This window comes from Megascapheus bottae, chromosome 10, assembly GCF_031878675.1.
Source record: "Megascapheus bottae isolate mThoBot1 chromosome 10, mThoBot2.hap1, whole genome shotgun sequence".
Taxonomy (NCBI): domain Eukaryota; kingdom Metazoa; phylum Chordata; class Mammalia; order Rodentia; family Geomyidae; genus Megascapheus; species Megascapheus bottae.
Genome location: NC_143518.1, coordinates 36615359 through 36633259, shown reverse-complemented (window position 1 = coordinate 36633259; position 17901 = coordinate 36615359). Strand labels below are relative to the sequence as shown.

General features: G+C 42.1%; 1 pseudogene; it reads left to right on the top strand.

Moving 5' to 3' along the window:
• Nucleotides 1-2787: 2787 nt before the first annotated feature.
• LOC150058077 (T-cell surface glycoprotein CD1a-like) lies at nt 2788-16451 on the top strand (annotated as a pseudogene).
• Nucleotides 16452-17901: the final 1450 nt, after the last annotated feature.

The window sequence follows — 17901 nt, the reverse complement described above, 5'->3', positions numbered from 1 at the left end:
GGCCAGGGCATTTTCTTGTGTCAATCATTCACTTATTAACCTTCATACTTATTATCCACTCTCATTTCTAATTTCATTCACAGATGACCATTATAAAGTAACAGATAGGTCACTTTTTGTTTATGTATACCCCTTCAAGTTATTCTGTATGCATGCATGTTAGGGAATGTAAACATATGTGATTATATACACATATATGTCTATATCTGTATTGCTTATGTCTTCCTAAATAGTTAACAATTTCTTCTGTTGCCACAAGTACATATAACCTGTCATTTCTCACTGATGCATTGTAAGATTTGTGCCAACCACATACGTATTGCTTTTCCTGTTGAAGAGTCAGTTATGATTGTTAACACACAATGAGATTTGCATGCTTATTACTTTCTTGACCGGTTTGAGTTTCTTCACCACAGATCACAAGTTGTTAAATTCCAGGTCAGGAATTTCTACTTGTCTTGAGCTAGACAGCTATATTACTACCGACATTTTACAAAACAATGCACACATACCCCATGTCCACACCACATCGTACAGTCTAGTATTTCCTACATGGATATATTAAATTTTATTGCCACTTTTCTTTCCTCAATGAGTAATGACTGAGCATCTCTTCATGTGTTTTGTTCTTGTTCATGTAATTTTATTCCTTAAATTGAATGTCAGTAGCGTTTGTTCTTTTTTTTCCTCTGGTGGTTGCTTTCTTTTTCTTTTGATTTGCTGGAAATCATCAATATTTTATTGATAGTATCATCTTTCATCATGTTTTGGGATTGCAAATCCCTGGTGCCCTGCTGCTGCCCTTTTTGGTCCTCCCACGTAGCAGCTTCAGGCACAGATTAAAAAAATAATTGATTTACTTTATTGTCAGTATAGAGGTGATGTAAGGAGGGGTTCAGTGACGTGAGTCAGGTAATGAATACATTTCTTTTCTTACAGTGTCTTCTGTTCCCTCGCTCTCTCCCAGTCCCTCCCTCCCATACCCACCAAGGTGTTGTGTAGTTCACGAGCATCCACGTCCCATGAGCTTCATTGCTGTACTCTTTCACCCTTTCCCTTGAGTTCTTTCCCACGCTCCTGAAGATATACACGTGAATGCACCATATGTAAAGAGAGGAAGGCAGAATCACCCCAAACAAAAAATAAATACAAAAGAGAGAATTCTTGTTTCCAGGCACAGCTTTTATTTGCTTCTTTTTGATTAGAGCCTAGTTTTATCTGTCTGTTTCTAAGAAGGGAGTTTGGGGAGCTACCATTTATAAGTCAAGCAAAGTCCTAGAGAATGAGTCCCATCTGTGTTCTACCTGTGCAATAGTAGCTTCTAGGCTCATGGCAGAAAGACAGAGCCTTAGATTCCAGAGTTTTAAAGACACCAACATTAAAAAAGCCATTTTGCTCAGCAGGGAATAATCGCAAGTGAAACCAGATTGTTCATAGACAAAATATTGATAAAACCCTATAATTTTCTTTGCAATTCGGTTACAGTTCATTATAAACATTTTTCTGACTGGGACGTGAAAGCACGTAGAAGACATCTACTCTCATGGTAATGAGAAAAGTCTTTGAGATTTTATAAAGCCCACGGCTGACCACAAAATTGCTCAAGGGTGGATGCAAGGAAAGCTCAGAGAGACTAGGCTTTAGGCAAGGGAGCCTTTTATAAGTGACTATTAAGAAGTGGCTGGTCTTGGCTGGGCACAGTGACTCACACCTATAATCCTAGCTACTCAGGAGGCTGAGATGTGAGGATTGCAGTTCAAAGCAAGCTGGTACTTAAGAACGTGAGACTCTTATCTCCAATCAACCTCTAGAAAACCAGAAGTGGTGCTGAGGCTCCAGGGGTAGGACGGTAGCCTTGAACTGAAGACCTTAGGGACAATGCCCAGGCCCTGAGTTCAAGCCCCAGACCCCCCCCCCCAAAAGTGGCAGGTCTTGTAGGCAAAGGTAGAGGCTGGCAAAGACTAAGACAGTAGAGCTCATTGGTGGTATTGGTGGAAGGGCAGAGAGAATGGAGTCTAGAACATTTCTGAATGTAGATGGACAACTTCTAGGGAATAAATGGTATGAACCATTCAATCTAGGAACACATTACAAAAGAGGCCAAAAATTTCCAATCTTTGTCTGTAACTACTCATTTGATACATCATTTTTTTTTCAGCTTGAATTCAGGGGCTGGGTACTGTCCCTGAGCTTCTTTTGTTCAAGGCTAGCACTTACCGCTTGAGCCATAGTGCCATGTCAGTCTTTCCTGTTTATCTGGTACTGAGGATTCGAACCCTGGGCTTCATGCATGCTAGACACGCACACTACCACCAACCCACATTCTTACCATGTATACTTCTTCATGTGAAGAATAATTGATCATGATACATATATAGTCTTTTCACCCAATATAAACTAAAATTAGGAAAGAAAAAAATGATTTAGCTAAGGTTCTAGAGGAATGGAGTTCATTTTGCTCAGTGGAATTCATTTGGGGTGTTTTCTCAGACACCTTAATTTGGAGGATTAAATAGAGAATTGAGGCCCCAGAAAGGAATTAAATTATTTATATTCTAAATGTAGTGTGCAGATCTCATTTAAGGCTAACTATAGCTGTGAGACAAAATAGGGGGAAGAACCCACGAGGCAGATAAAAGCCTCCATTTACAGCCAAGTTTCACCTATAAACATCCTTGTAGCTCCATTGATTGTGTGAACATCAATACAGTTTACTTAAAAGCACCAAATTGAATTTTCTTGCTTTTTAAAAAAGTAGTTGGTTAAGATAAGAGTCCTGACCGATAAATGGCTGTGTTTGCAGGTGATGTGCAACATCAGGCCACAACAATTCAATTAAGGAAATAGAGTGAACTGAGCAAATTCCCTCTTCCATTACTTTATTAATAGCTACATCTAACCAGTAGGTGGCATTGGTGAGCTAAACACTTACCAAGATTGTGGGTTATCAAGGATTGCCCATGAAAAACCTCTTATTGACTTTCGATTTGGTACATAGGTTTTTTTGTTGTTGTTGTTATTGTTGTTTGTATACTATGACAGTAGTAAACACCTCTTTTTTTTGGTGCTAATCCTGGGGCTTGAACTCAGGATTTGGGCCCTGTCCTTGAGCCAGAGCTCACTTGCAACTGTTTTTTTTTTTCAAGTTTATTGAAGATTAGAGTCTTTCCTGCCTGGGCTGGCTTGGAACCATGATACTCAGAACTCAGCCCCCTGAGTATGTAGGTTTATAGGTGTGAGCGCCCTGTAATAAACACCTTTTCACTCTGCTTCTCAGACCAGCTTGCTCCTTCAACTGCTTCCTTTCTGAAGCAGTTGATGACAGAGACTTCAGCTGCATTACATTTCACCTGCACTTTGGTCCTGACTCTTCTCACAATGTGAGTGGGAGACCTGTGAGGAACAATCTAGCATTTGTACCTGGTAAGCCACGGTATTGGCTTTCTCTTCTTGGTTAACCCGTGTGTGTGTGTGTGTGTGTGTGTGTGTGTGTGTGTGTGCGTGTGATGCACATCACTTTATGGATGCCCATATATTTGTAAACAATTCTCCATATCCTTTGTGGTCTGTGCTAATAGGTATAACTATGATGGCATGGTGTGGTTTTATTTGGAGAAGGCCACTACCTGTGTGGTTGAATATGGGTGGTACAGGTGCTGTAAGTTGGCAGCTGTAAAGTGCATAGGCTTTCCCATGGGTGGAGCCTCCATGTAGCTGTCTGCAGAGCCAACCTTGGATGTATATAGGTGTTGTAAGCTCACCAGTGTACTGCAGGTCTACTGTGCTGGTGATCAGTGGACCAGACTGAAGTACTTCCGGGAGCCGTTGGCCATTGAGTTGTATGTCAGACTCATTTAAAGGGGGGAGACAGGCCTACTGTTGAGGTGACCCATCGGGCTAGCCTCAGATACATGTGGTCACTAGGGGTCATCACGTGATAGATACAGAGATTTTTGCCTGGCTGGCTCTTGGCTAGGCTCAGGTGCATAGAAGTGCTGCAGAGCTGTCTGTCCAGAGGGCTGAGGTCACTGCTTGGATCGGATGGTCTTTGGCACATGCAGTCACTGTGGGCCAGCTGTCGTGTGGCAGGCTCACTGAGGGATGAGGTCAGTGCTTTGCCCAGTTGGTGCAGACCCATTTGCACAGTGAATGTCTATTGGCTCTCTCCCCCCCCATCTCCGTGCAAGTTTACATGTTCCCTTGGTTACAGGGTATTATGTTGGTTTGGAAATCTAAGTCTTGGCTTGTTTGCTGGGCACAGGCTGTAAGCATCTGGGAGGGAGGGTGGTGGTACAGCCCTGTCATATGATCACGGTGAAATGATGGTCCATTCTCAAGAATGGCTGTGGTTACCAGCGGCTGGGATGAGATGCACTCTAGGCATGTGTTTCGTTTCAACATGATTCTTGGCTGCAGTTTTTTTTTTTAACCTCATGGAGGTTGTGGGGTATGCATTATGCTCTTCCCATTCTCTGTCAGCTTCACCACGTGAAAACTCTGGTAAACTCTCCAGTTGTGTTTGGGCTTTGAGGCTGGTGGCAATCTCTGCTTAGCATAGGTGCTCTGGGGTTCTCCCACTTACCTTCTCCCAATTAAAGAGAAGTCAGTCTCGGCTTTGAGCCAATCTTGATGGGAAAAAACCATGGGAGAGGCAGGGACCCTTATTCTTCTCTCCATGGTGCTAATTTTTTTTGTACCATGGGGATATTGTCACTTCCTTGCTACTTGTTGGCTGACTGCGCTCAATCACTCCATTCAGAATATATTTGTTCATTATTGTGGTTACAGTTCCTTTTTGTGAGGAAGACCCATGATGGTACACTCTTTTGTCCATTTTACATCAAATTTGAGTTACTAAAAATAACAGTCAACCAATGCCATTGATACATTGCACCAATTTTACTGTAGTTTAAAGACATGTATACTTCTGTACTTCTTACTTTTATTTGTTCTACATATCTATCCTTGAGTCAATAAACCTTGTCTGCTATTTTAGATTTATACTATCTCACTTTGTATACTAGGTGATCTTAACATCATAGCTATTCTCTATCATTTTCCTACATCTATCCTATGTATGTATGTACGTCATGTATATGTATGTATGAATGTATGTATGCATATCTATCTATTATTTTAGGAAAAACAACATTTATTAGGATGTCATTAAAGACAGTGTCTTTCTCTGGGAGGGAAGTTGATGTTTTTGTTGGAGAGGAGGAGGACCAACACATACAGGTTCTGAGGAAAAGTTTCTGGGAGAAGGGGAAATTTGAGTGGTAACGTGGTATATGGGGAATCAACAAATGAGGGATGTTAAGAACCTGGGCATGTTTCTGGTGTAGACACAAATGATTCAAGAAGGATTTCCATAGGCGGAGTCCCACCGCTCGGGCTCCCACTAGATGGAAGGAGGAATTTAATCTCTATTTTTCCATAATGAGCATTGGACTTTAGGGCACATGGGTATCTACTGAAAAATGGCAACTAAATTATGTGGCGATGCATTGGATATTTGGTAAACAGGAAAGCAAGAAGGTCACTATGACCAGTTCTAAAACACACCATGATGCAGCTTGGATGGGGAGGGGGGTACAAAGCGCTGCTTTTCCTAGACACTGTTGGGGTGCATGACTCTAGATCTGATTCTCTACTCTGTCTCCCAGGGCTGAGAGCATCACGAAAGGTAGATGGCAAGCGTTTTTGTTTTTGTTTTTCTCCTGACAAGATCTGATTGCTGCAGTAGTGGAAGAATGTGAACCTCCCTCCCCACAGGAGCCTCCTTGAAATGAGGACCTAGAATCCCAGGTGATGGGCACACACCTGACCACACTGAGGGAAGACAGCTTTGCCACTCTTCTTGTAAAACATCTGCTGATAACTCCTGCTAAATGATCAGTTGACAGTGTACATCGAATATAACTTGGCAGGATTTGGATGGAGTCAGATTGCAGCGGCATCCACCTGCCTGCTTATGAAGGGACAGTCCTGCGCGTTTCCATGCCCCTTCCTCCACATGCCGTCTGGACTCTGATATGCAGTGTCCTTTGTCAGAGCACCCCCGTCTCAACTGTACTTCGTTCATTGCCTGTCTCACTCTCTTATCTCCTATGGCTGTTGTGAAACATCCTTCCTCCCTTTTAAATACAGAATCTTGAAAACCAAGCATGTCTTTTCAGATGCACACATCTCTGGCAAAGTGTCTTGCGCGTGTGTAACATGGTCTCAGTAAAGCCTGTGTCAGATTCATGCCCAGTTTGTATTGTGTTCTTTCGTTCTCTCTCTTCCTGACTGCCTGTGTGAAACGATGGTCTCACTTGAACGGGAGACTTCATAGTTTCCTCTTGAGACTCTTAAGGAGCTACAACATTTTACTTCGGATTGCTCCTACCCTTCAAGTACAGATGGCGACTGGAGTGCAATGATTGCTCCAGGGATTCTAAACCAGGAGAGCAGGGCAGGAGGGACGCTTTGCTGCTTTGGGTGTTAAGGGCAGCAGTTGTCACCCAGGAGATGGGTAGAAATACATATTCTGGAGCCTGATTCCACCCTGAGTGAATTACCATGTACACATAAGCAGCGTTAGTTGACAACTCACAGTTGTATTAGAATTTGAGAGGCAGTGATACTGGAGGGCTCTGGAATGTGGTACACATGTATCACAGATAAGTAGAGGGGTTAAGGACAATACTAGGAGTGTCTGGCTAGAAATTGAGGAATGTATATGTAGTATATTCCCCCCCCTCTCTGTCTCTGTCTCTCTGTCTGTCTCTGTGTCTCTGTCTCTCTCTCTCTCTCTCTCTCTCTCTCTCTCTCTCTCTCTCTCTCTCTCTCTCTCTCTCTCTCTCTCTCTCTCTCTCTCTCTCCAGTTGTGGGGCCTGTGTCATCTCAGGGCCTGGGAGCTGTTCTTGAGCTCTTTCCTTCAAGGCTCGACTACAGCTCCTCTTCTGTTTTTCTGGTGGTTAATTGGAGATAAGAGTCTCATTGACTCATGGCTTTGAATTTGGATCCTAAGATCTCAGTCTCCTATGTGGCTAGGTTTGAGCCACTGGTGCCTAGCTCCAGACTTCACACATTTTTATTGCCTTTGTTTCACAGCTAAATTAACTAACTAATAAATTAATTTTTGTGCCTATCCTGGGGCTTGAGTTCAGGGCTTGGATGCCGTCCCTGAGCTGAGCTATTTTCCTCAAGGCAGCATTTTACCACTTGAACCACAGCTCTACTTCCAGCTTTTTGGTGTTTAATTCAAGGTGGAGTCTCATGGATGTTCCTTGCCTATGCTGGCTTTGAACTGTGATGCTCAGATCTCAGCCTCCCGAGTAGCTAGGATTGCAGGTGTGAGCCACTGGCACCCAGCTTTGTTTAGTTACTTTTTAAAAATGAAATCTCTGAAAAATGTTTTTCTTTTCTCTTCCTCCTCCTCCTCCTCTCACATTTTTTTTTTTTTTGCCAGTTGTGCACTTGAGCTCAGGGCCTGAGCACTGTCCTTGGACTTTCTCAAGGCTAGAGCTCCACCACTTGAGCCTCAGCACCACTTCCAGCTTTTTTCTATGTATGTGGTACCGAGGAATTGAACCCGGGTCTTCGTGCATGCTAGGCAAGCACTTTAACCACTAGGCCAAACTCCCGGCCTCCTCTCACATTTTTATCACACATTCTTGTTAATTTTCCAAACAAACATCTCACCTCAGCCACAGAAAGTTCATGTTTAGGGAACAACAGTTCCAAAGAGGAATCTTCTCAAGAAAGAATTGAATGAGGCATGGTTCAGGTGATAGAGCACCAGGTGATGAAAGCATTGGACATTGAATTCCAGTCCCCCTTTCAAATAAACAGACAAAGAAGAGGTGCAAATCTCGAGGCAGGGTGGAGAGATATTTGATAGGAAGCAGCAGCTGTCTTATTAACTTCCTGAAATTCTACATTTGAAAGAAGGTGAGTGAAGGCGTCAGAACTTGAGGCAGACAGGAAAGTAAGTAACCACCATATAGCACCTGCCTTGGTGAAACATGGCAGCTGCACCTACCTTTTAGCATCTCCTATGCATTTGGTGCAAAAGTGACTTGATCAAGCTGAAAGGTGATAGTGTTAAAATAGGAAAATTTAATAAATAATAAGAATGTATGTTATGGCCGGGAGTTTGGCCTAGTGGTTAAAGTGCTTGCCTAGCATGCATGAAGACCCGGGTTCGATTCCTCAGTACCACATACATAGAAAAAGCCAGAAGTGGTGCTGAGGCTCAAGTGGTAGAGTGCTAAGACTTGAGAAAGTCCAAGGACAGTGCTCAGGCCCTGAGCTCAGGCCCAGGACTGGCAAAAAAAAAAAAAAAGAATGTATGTTATTATTTGGTAGGCTTTTCTGATTTACTGATTACTTAGGTTCCAATTTTGCTCTAGATTTTTTTTTTACTGTTATATTAGAAAAAATACAGATGTGATTTGTGTACAGTAACTAGTTTTTCAACTATTCTTTGATAGTATAGGTTCCTTTTTTCTCCCCTCAATTGCCTGGGATGGTATAGATTCTAAACATGAACGTCCCATATAGGCACATGATGCAGTTTGGGAAAGTTCATCCCAAGTAAGAGAGGATTTAACTGGTCTTTGTGACAACCAAGTAAATATACTGAGCTAAATTCAGGAGTAGGCATCTGGGAAAAATTTAAAAATAAAATAAGCAATACATGTGCACATATACATACATACATTGATATCAATATATGTTGTTATACCTGAGTAGCATATACATTATAATATGTACTATATAGTATAATATGCAATTATATTTAGATTATAAACATTCCAAATGAATAAGAAGACAAAAATAAATCACAAGTGAACAATGCATGTGACCTACCATAGGTAACCCTCCCAAAGCTAACAGTCCTATGAATTAATACTCAGACTCACTATTAAGTAGAGAATGCAAGCTAAAAGAAGGTGTTATTTTACAATGCCCATCCAACAGCCAGAAAGCTGGAGGTGTTGTAGGTACCTGAGCTGGGGAAGTAACTCTGGAGAGCGTGTGTTGGTGTTGTAGCTAACTGTGTGGGGTACAGAAGCTAACAGATGGTCGCACAGCTTCCTGTGGAGATCTATAGATACAAAATGCATCATATAGTATATGTATGTAATAAATCTATATAACATGTATCATATATCTATTACTCTATATCTATGTGGTACTGAGGTTTGGAATATTGAGCTCACCTCTCTGAACACACTGTGGTAGCTGTGCCTGAGGGATACACTCTCTTAAATGGAAAGAATACATAATATATGAAGTGCAGTACACTATCCTCTGTTGCAAAAAACGTTGTACATCAAATGAAGCAATGTATTTTAGGATACAGAAACAGAAGTGGGCAAATGGGCATCTTAGAAAGTAGAAAAGAGAAAAAAATGAGGATAGAGAATTAACCAGTCCAATAGTTTGGTCTATTAGAAACTTGTTTAGACCAAATGATAAGCATGAGAGCTACACAAGGAAGAATGATTATTTCAACAATATACATTTGAAGATTCCCAAAATAGAACACAACACATAAAAACTAGAAAACAGTTACCCTTTTGAGTTGAGTTTGGGGTAAGCTCTTGTACCATGAGTCATTTTTTTTCAGAGAAAAAAGTCACAAAATATATGACATTATATAAAATAATTATATGACCAAGTACAAAATGAAAATGCTTGCAATATCAAAATCCATCAGTTAAAAATTTTAGGGTTTTTAGTGTAACTGAAGATGCAGAGTGGATGATTTTCTGTCCTTAACCATGAGGTGGCGGTAGAGATTAAAACCAAGTTTTAACATCCTCAGTTAAAAACTTGAAGCCTCAAGACCATGGCATGAAGCAATTAACAATCCCATCTTTTATCTTTTATCCCTTCCCTCCTTTTTCCCTTTCATTTTCTTCTTTGTTTTCATTCTTCCCATTCTCTCTCCTTCCCTTCCCCCTTTTCTCTTTCTTTCCTTCCTTCTCTCCTTCTCTTTCCTTCCTTCCTTCCTTTCTTTTTTTCTAATTCAGGGCTTCACATTGTGAGTTTATTTTTATTTTGCTTTGTTGTGCCAGTCCTTGGGCTTGAACTAAGCGCCTGGGTGCTGTTCCTGAGTATTTTTGCTCAAGGCCAGTACTCTTCCACTTGAGCCACAGGAACATTTCTGGCTTCTCTTGGTAGTTTATTGGAGATAAATGTTAGCCTAACCTCCTCTATCCATTTTAGGAGCCACTCCATTATCTTAGGCCTTGCTGTAAAGTATGGCTTTTCCCCAAAATCTGGTGACACAGGCCCTTGCCCAAATTAGCTGACTCAGGCCTTACCTTACGGGGCGACACAGGGAGTTGCGAACACAAACCTGTTCTCATTTTGCCTCATAAACTCCATGCTCGCACACAAACCAGCTCCTAGTAAAACTGAGTAAACCCTCAATCGCCTAGCCATATACACCTCCTTGCTCAAGGACAAGTACTGTCCCTACCCAAGAGGGTCAGCTTGTCAGCTTGCTGCCAATCAACTTTGCTATGTGTGACTTGGTGTCCACGTGGTCTTCTGGGCTGAGGCTTTTCCTAAGTGTCTTATGAACTCTCCTGCCTGGGGTTGGCTTCTAATTTAGATCCTTAGATCTCAGCTTCCTTAGTAGCTAGATTACATGCATGGTGTGAGCCACTGGTTCAGGGCTCAAACTTGATATTGTAACACTTGAACCAGAAACACAGTCCTCTTTTTTTTTCTTCATTGGTTTGTTCATTCATTCGTTCGTTCCTTTCTTCCTTCTTTTCTTTCTCTTTCTTTGCTTTTTTGAGGAGTAGGGTATGCTGTTGTTCTCTTCTGTCATTCTGTACATTCTGTACTACAGGCATAATATATGTGCAAATGTATACACATATACACACATATATTCCTGTAAATATATAAAGGTCTAAGGATGTATGTGATAGAAATAACATGAGTATGCATTCCTATCATAATATTTAAGCATTTAAGCAAGTGACATTAGATTACCCTGAATAGTTTTTTTTGTTTGTTATTTTTGTGGTGCCATTCCTGGAGCTTGAACTTAGGGCCTGAGCACTGTCCCGAGCTCTTTTTCCTCCAGGCCAGTGTTCTACCATTTAAGCCATAGCTCTACTTCCAGCTTTTTCTGAGAGTTTATTGGAGATAAAAAGTCTCATGGATTTTCCTACCCAGCCTGATTTCCTTTTTTTTTTTCTTCTGTTGGTCGTGGGGCTTGAACTCTGGGCTTGGGCACTGTCCCTGAGCTCTTCAGCTCAAGACTACCACCCTACCTCTGGAGCCACAGTCCCACTTACCATTTTCTAGTGATTAATTGGAGATAAGAGTCTCACCTTCTTTAGTGCCTGGGCTGGCTTTGAACCACAATCCTCAAATCTCAGCCTCCTGTGTAGCTGGGATTACAACTTCTGCCTGGTTTTTAACCTCAATCTTCAGACTTCATTCTCTAGCTAGGATTTCATGTATAAGTCATCAGGGCCCATCTGACCCTGAAAGTTTTATAAGTAGACACTGGACATTCTCAGTAATGTGTGAAAATCTATTAAGTTCCTACTTGAGTCCAAATTCAAAGCTAACCTTATACTGATATTTAAAATATGGTTATCCACCTTGGCCTAGGACAGAGTCACAGACTCCTCTAATTAACTGACATTTAAACCTAACTTGTCATGGAGGGAGAGAAATGCTGTTCTTCTCAATGTTAGCAACTTGATGTTTACCATGACTCCCGTTCTTGTAAGCACAAACTGACTACTAAATAATGCAAGTGTTTGATTTATTCCTGGTCAAGATTCTATTCCACTGGAGGAAAAGGGGAGCTGGTTATTGGATTTCAGTTTTGTGAGATGGAGTGTATGCGATCTGTTTTCTAACAGAGTACGGCTGAATAGCTTGCTTAGAAATAGTTAAGATGATAAATTTTATGTTATGCGTTTTTGTACAATAAAAATACAAAAGTCAATTTTTATACCAATTATGATTATAAAACATTTATATACTTTGAGAGGAAAAGTGATTTTCCTTTTGGATTAAAAAAAACAAGCTGCATTAAAGTCTATAATTTGCAAACCAGCTGTCAAATTGTAGTAAAACCTGGCTGAAAGCTCCTTGCTTGCATTCACATGAATATGCTCCTTCCAATAATGCTTCAGTGTAACCTAGCTGACCTTTTCCCTCTACATTCAAATACTGACTTTTGTGTATTCTTCCTGTTGTAATCTTAGTATCCTGAATTCTCTTAGTTCTCAATTTAACTAATTTCTAGTCCATAAGGTGCCTGTAATTAAAAAAAATCAACAAAAGGAATTGGGCAGTACATAATCAGGTAGAATATTTCTATTGTGTAAAAAGGACCCAGAAGAGCTGGGTGCAGTGGTTCACGCCTGTAATCCAAGCTATTCAGGAGGTTAAGATCTGAGGATTGCAGTCCAAAGCTAGCCTGGGCACTAAAGCCCATGAGACTCTTATCTCCAATTAACCACTAGAAAGCTGGAAGTAGGGCTGTTACTCAAGGGGTAGGGTGGTAGCCTTGAGCTGAAGAGCTGAGGAACAGCACCAAAGCCCAGAGTTCAAGTCCCATAACCCATTAAAGAAAAGACCCAGGAGGCTTTGCAAGTTGACCTTGATAAATCTTAAGCAGCAGGAAATACAATATACTAAAACGAGCTTGAAGCCTAAAGCCATCAAAATCATTCATTTCATGCCTCAGTAGCAAGCAGGTTCATTTGCAAAGTTTTGAATTACAAATATTAGTGGTGCGTGCTTGTAATTCCAGGATTCCAGGATTTTAAGTTTGAGATACACCTGGGATACAAAATGAGATCCTGTCTCAAAGCAAATGTATAGAAATGCTACACTAAAGCCTTTTCTAATATAATATTCTTACATTAATAATAATTTCTCTTCTATTGAAAACCTCAATCCCAATAAAATCAAATGTGTAGGCAGTAAACGCTGTAAGAATGCTACAATTTGAATGGCATCAGCTGCAAAAGGAGTTCAATGAACTCTGCCAGTCTCACAAACACCAGCATTGTGTGCTTTCTATCACTTGTGGAAGCTGAAGTGCGTGTGGGAGAAACAAAAATAACAGCAAAAATTAGTTCATAAAAACAGAATGGGGGATACACAGAGCAGATTGCCCTGCCAGTGGATTAGCCTGAAAGGACAGTCACAGACACACACACACACACACACACACAAACACACACACACATACACACACATACACAAAACAATGTTGTTTTGAAGGAGGGATGCTGGGTTTAACCGCTGTCATCTTGGCCATGCAGTGGGTGATAGGATATTGGGTTTACTTGGTGCTGTGTTGTCTTCCTGGTGAAGGCAGGTGATGGACATACCTGAATTCCTAAAGGTAGGGTTGGGGACCTGGAAAATAGGTTACTGGATTTACCAGTCTTGGGTTGTAAACTCTAAAGCTCCCTGTGACCTTGCTCACTGACCTGACGCTATTTAGACTGGACCAGCTCAGGTACACTGACGCCATGCCACATGTCTCCTGTCTGCTCACTCATAAGTATGTCAGGATTCTTGGTTCCAAGCAGGTGTTAAGTGGCAGTTGGGCACATGTGTAGCCATAAAAGGAAACAGAGGCAGGTTTCCATTGTATGTCTCAGTGTGCTTACGGTGTGTACTACGGCTACTGGTGTTTCTCCAAGATTAGCAGAAAAATGGAGGGAGTTTCTATTGCTCCCCAGGGCAATCATAAAGGATTCGGAATCAGCAACTAGTGTCACAGAAATGTGGCTATGGCGGAATGGTGTGGGGATGAAGCAGGAAAGGGAGTACCCTTGGTGTGTGTGGGGGGGTTGAAGAGGGTAAATGGACAGAGTAACACAAAGTGTGTAAGTTCAGGCTTCAATTTCCAACACTGAAAACATAAAAACCATCCCCAAACAACTGCAGTGGTAAATTGTCTTTTCAATGCCACACACAATTTGTTCCAAAGCAGTTAAAATAGGGAAAGATGAACAGGATGGGAACTGGGACACACAGAGGAGCAAGAAGCCTGAGAGGAGAATCAGAACCAGATCGGAAATGAGAAACAGAATGTTTGGGGAGGGAGGAGATTATCATCGTTGTAGGCAGAGGAAGTCTTCCTGCTGTTTGGAGAAGGAAGTCAGAGAGGTTATGTTTGGTCAGACTGTGTAGAACAGAAATCAAAGACCAACTTCTCTGAGAGAAAGAATGCCCTGTGGCTTCTATTGCTAGCTGCTCTCATACTAGGTGCGGACAGTGAAGTAGGAAAGAACTCTGGTACCTGACTAATGGTGTGTATGAAGAAGTGTGTGTGTGTGTGTGTGTGTGTGTGTGTGTGTGTGTGTGTGACTGTGTGTTGTGTCTCCTCCTTGAAGACACCTAGAAACAGTACCATTGCCAGTTCCATTCTGAGTTTCCCAAATTCTAGATTCTCCCTTTCCCTTCCCCTCTCTTCCCTTCCCCTTCCCCTCTCTTCCCTTCCCCTTCCCCTCTCTTCCCTTCCCCTCTCTTCCCTTCCCCTTCCCCTTTCCCTTTTCCCCTTTCCCTTTCCCTTTTCCCCTTTCCCTTTCCCTTTTCCCCTTTCCCTTTCCCTTTCCTTTTCCCTTCCCTTCCCTTCCCTTCCCTTCTCCTTCCCTTCCCTTCCCTTCCCCTTCCCTCCTTCCCTCCTTCCCTCCCTCCCTCCCTTCCTTCCTTCCAATTTGTGAAACTCAGATAACTTTTACTCTTTATGAAGATCTTTTGGAGTAGGTTATGCTCTTAAGTCTAAAGCCTGACAGAAGTAACAATTATTTATCTCCTAAGGAAAGAGGTCCCTGATACAAAAGCTGTAGTCTGCTTAGAAGGTACTGCAGGAAACCACAAGTTGTTTTGCTAAGTGAGCGCTACAGAAAAACCTCAGAATGTTCCATCTGCCCAGTATTCTGGGGGGAATAAGTCTACATCAGCTCATTCTTGCTTGTGCACATGCTATGCAAGAAAAAAAAATACCTTTCATACATTACTTGCCCCAAAGGATGTGGCTTTTACCTTTCAAAGACTATCTCTGAGCTGTCTTAGGACTGCATGATTTGGGAAGCCCTATGCCCCTGTGTAATCTCCACTTTGTGATAAAGATACCTATGATTTGGCTTATTAATTGTGGTGTCCTTTGCTTTCTTGCTGATTGGCTTTCAACATTTTCTCATTGGCTGCAAGGTTATACTTTCCTCTGAGGTCTCTGGTGGCCATGGTTTTCTTCAGACTCCAGCTGTATACCTTCAACCTTCTTACTGTTTGGCCTTAAGTGATCCATGTGTGCCTCTTAGTAGACTCAGTCTTTGCAATCATCACAATCATCGCATTCCAGTCACCTCACCTGGCTCTCTCAAGCTGTGTCCTTCTCCCTCACTGCATTCATGCCATTGTATTGAGAAACTATCTTTCCTCATGCTTGTCATTTCATGCTCACTCCCTTGTGACTACCAATTCCACTTTTTTTGAGCCTTACATGGAACCAAGTGGTTTCATTTTCTCAATTCCTTAACACATTTCCCTTCTGTTTCTACTTATCTTTTATGTTTCCCCTCATTCCATTAAAATTAAAAAAATCATTTTCTTCTAATGAAAATTCTGGTTTATCAGTTCCCTTTGAGACACAGGTGTCAACAGGCTGTAAGCTGCATTATGCTGAAGACTTAGTAGGATTCCTGCATGTAGCTTATCAAGGATCAGATTTCCTGAGCTTCCCGAACAATTCATGGTTACCATCTCCAAAAGGCGGGAAAAGGCCCAGCTAGCTGGCAGACTACTCAATCTAGACAAAGACTACATGAGAACAGCGCATATAGATTTTTAAATGACACCTGCCCACGTTTGCTCCTGAGCTTGCTTGAAGCAGGGAAGGCTTATCTCCAGAGACAAGGTCAGTTTTGTACCCCACTCTCCAGCAATTTTCCATCCCAATACCATCCCTTCTCTGCTCCCAATGAGAAGAAGGAGTCATGCAAGAGAGGAAAATAATGAGTGACAGGTTCCCAGGAGTGGGAAAAGATGTGTCTATCTGGGCTGACGTGGAGATTTGACCTTAAGACTGTGTTAGTCCTTGTCTGAGCATCTTTCCTGTCCTGTACAGTGAGGCCTGAAGCCTGGCTATTCCAGTGGCCCCAGTCCTGAGTCTAGCCATGTGAGGCTGGTGTGTCATATCTCTGGTTTCTACCCAAAGCCTGTGTGGGTGATGTGGATGGGGGTGAGCAGGAGGAGCCGGACACCCAGAGAGGTGACGTCCTGCTATATGCTCATGGGACTTGGTATCTGCGAGTGGCCCTGGATGTGGCAGCTAAGGAGGCAGTGGGACTGAGCTGTCGTGTGAAGCACACAGTCTAGGAGGACAGGACCTTGTCTTCTACTGTGGTGAGAGAGCTGGAGCCTGGGGTGGGAATGAGAGGAGATTCAGCTAATCAACCTGGAAGTGTTAAATATGGGGAATCAGTAGATGTAGTAGGAGGATTTTCTGGGTTGGATAAGGATTCCTCTCCAAAGAAGAAAGAGAGAAGTGAATAGGAAAAAATAAGGGCAATAGTGAGGTAGCTACTCAAATGGACCAGGTTAATGCAGCTAAACAGGGAACAGAAGAATTAAAGTTGATTGAAACAGGGGCTGGGAGTTTGGCCTAGTGGTAGGGTGCTTGCCTAGCATGCACAAAGACCCAGGTTCAATTCCTTGGTACCACATATGTAGAAAAAAGCCAGAAATGGTGCTGAAGCTCAAGTGGTAGAGCTCTAGCCTTGAGAAAGTCTAAGAACAGTGCTCAGGCCCTGAGCTCCAGCCCAGGACTGGCAAAAAAAATTGAAACAACACTTTTGGTGTCCACTTGATTCTACAGTACCATCCTATTCCAAGGGCTGGAACTTCTTTGCAGTGCTAGCAGCCCTGGTTCTTCTGATGGGCTTTACATTTTGGATCAGAAGCCACTGGTAAGTTTTAAACACCTATCCTTAACATTTATCTCCTCTCCTTCATTTGTCTTTCTACCATGTTTGCTTCAACCTACTATGTTTTCCTTCTTTCTCCCTTGCTCCTCATCTTCTCTTTTTCTCTACCTTTTTCTTCTTGGTGTTGGTGCTGAGATTTGATCGGAGCTGCATGCATTTACTAGCTTGGCATGCTATCGCCAAGTCACACCCCAGCCATGTGTCATACCTCCATCCTTGTGTTTCACTGCTTTTCTTTTTTCTTTTTTAGAATAGGATGTGGCTTTCCACGTGGACATGGCCCCAGCACTGATCCCTCTACTTTTACACTTCTCATCATTGCTAGGATCGCAAGCATACACCGTGGAGTCCGGCTTCCCTCCTTGGAGACGGAGTGTCATGGTCTTTCTGCCTACAGTGACATGGCAACCACAATCTTCACAATCTCAGCCTCATGTACATTTTAGGATGATAGGGATATACCACTGAACCCAGTTTCAGGTTGAGAAAGGGCTCTTAAGACTTGCATTGTACAGGCTATTCTTCAGTCACAATTCTTCTATTTTCAGCCTTCCCAGTAGCTACAATGATAGGCATATATCACTGGCACCCAGCTCACCTTCACCTTATTTCTTATTTTTTTTCAGATATTAATCCCTATCTTATTTATTTACTGATTGATTTTTTCCCCTAGAGGTTGACTTCAACAATTACCTTACAATTAAAAAAAAAAAAGAATACCAGGAGACTGGGACTTCAATGGAAAGAGGAAGTGTGGGCAAAGGCAGTCATAACAGTGAGTGTACACATGTGAAAAGAGAACTAAGAAAATTGAGGGGATGGGTGGAGTTAGGAGAGATGGCCAAGAATGATGAAAAAGGTGGCACAGAGTAAGATTCATTATACTCAGAAATTGACATGTGGAATTGAAGCCCCT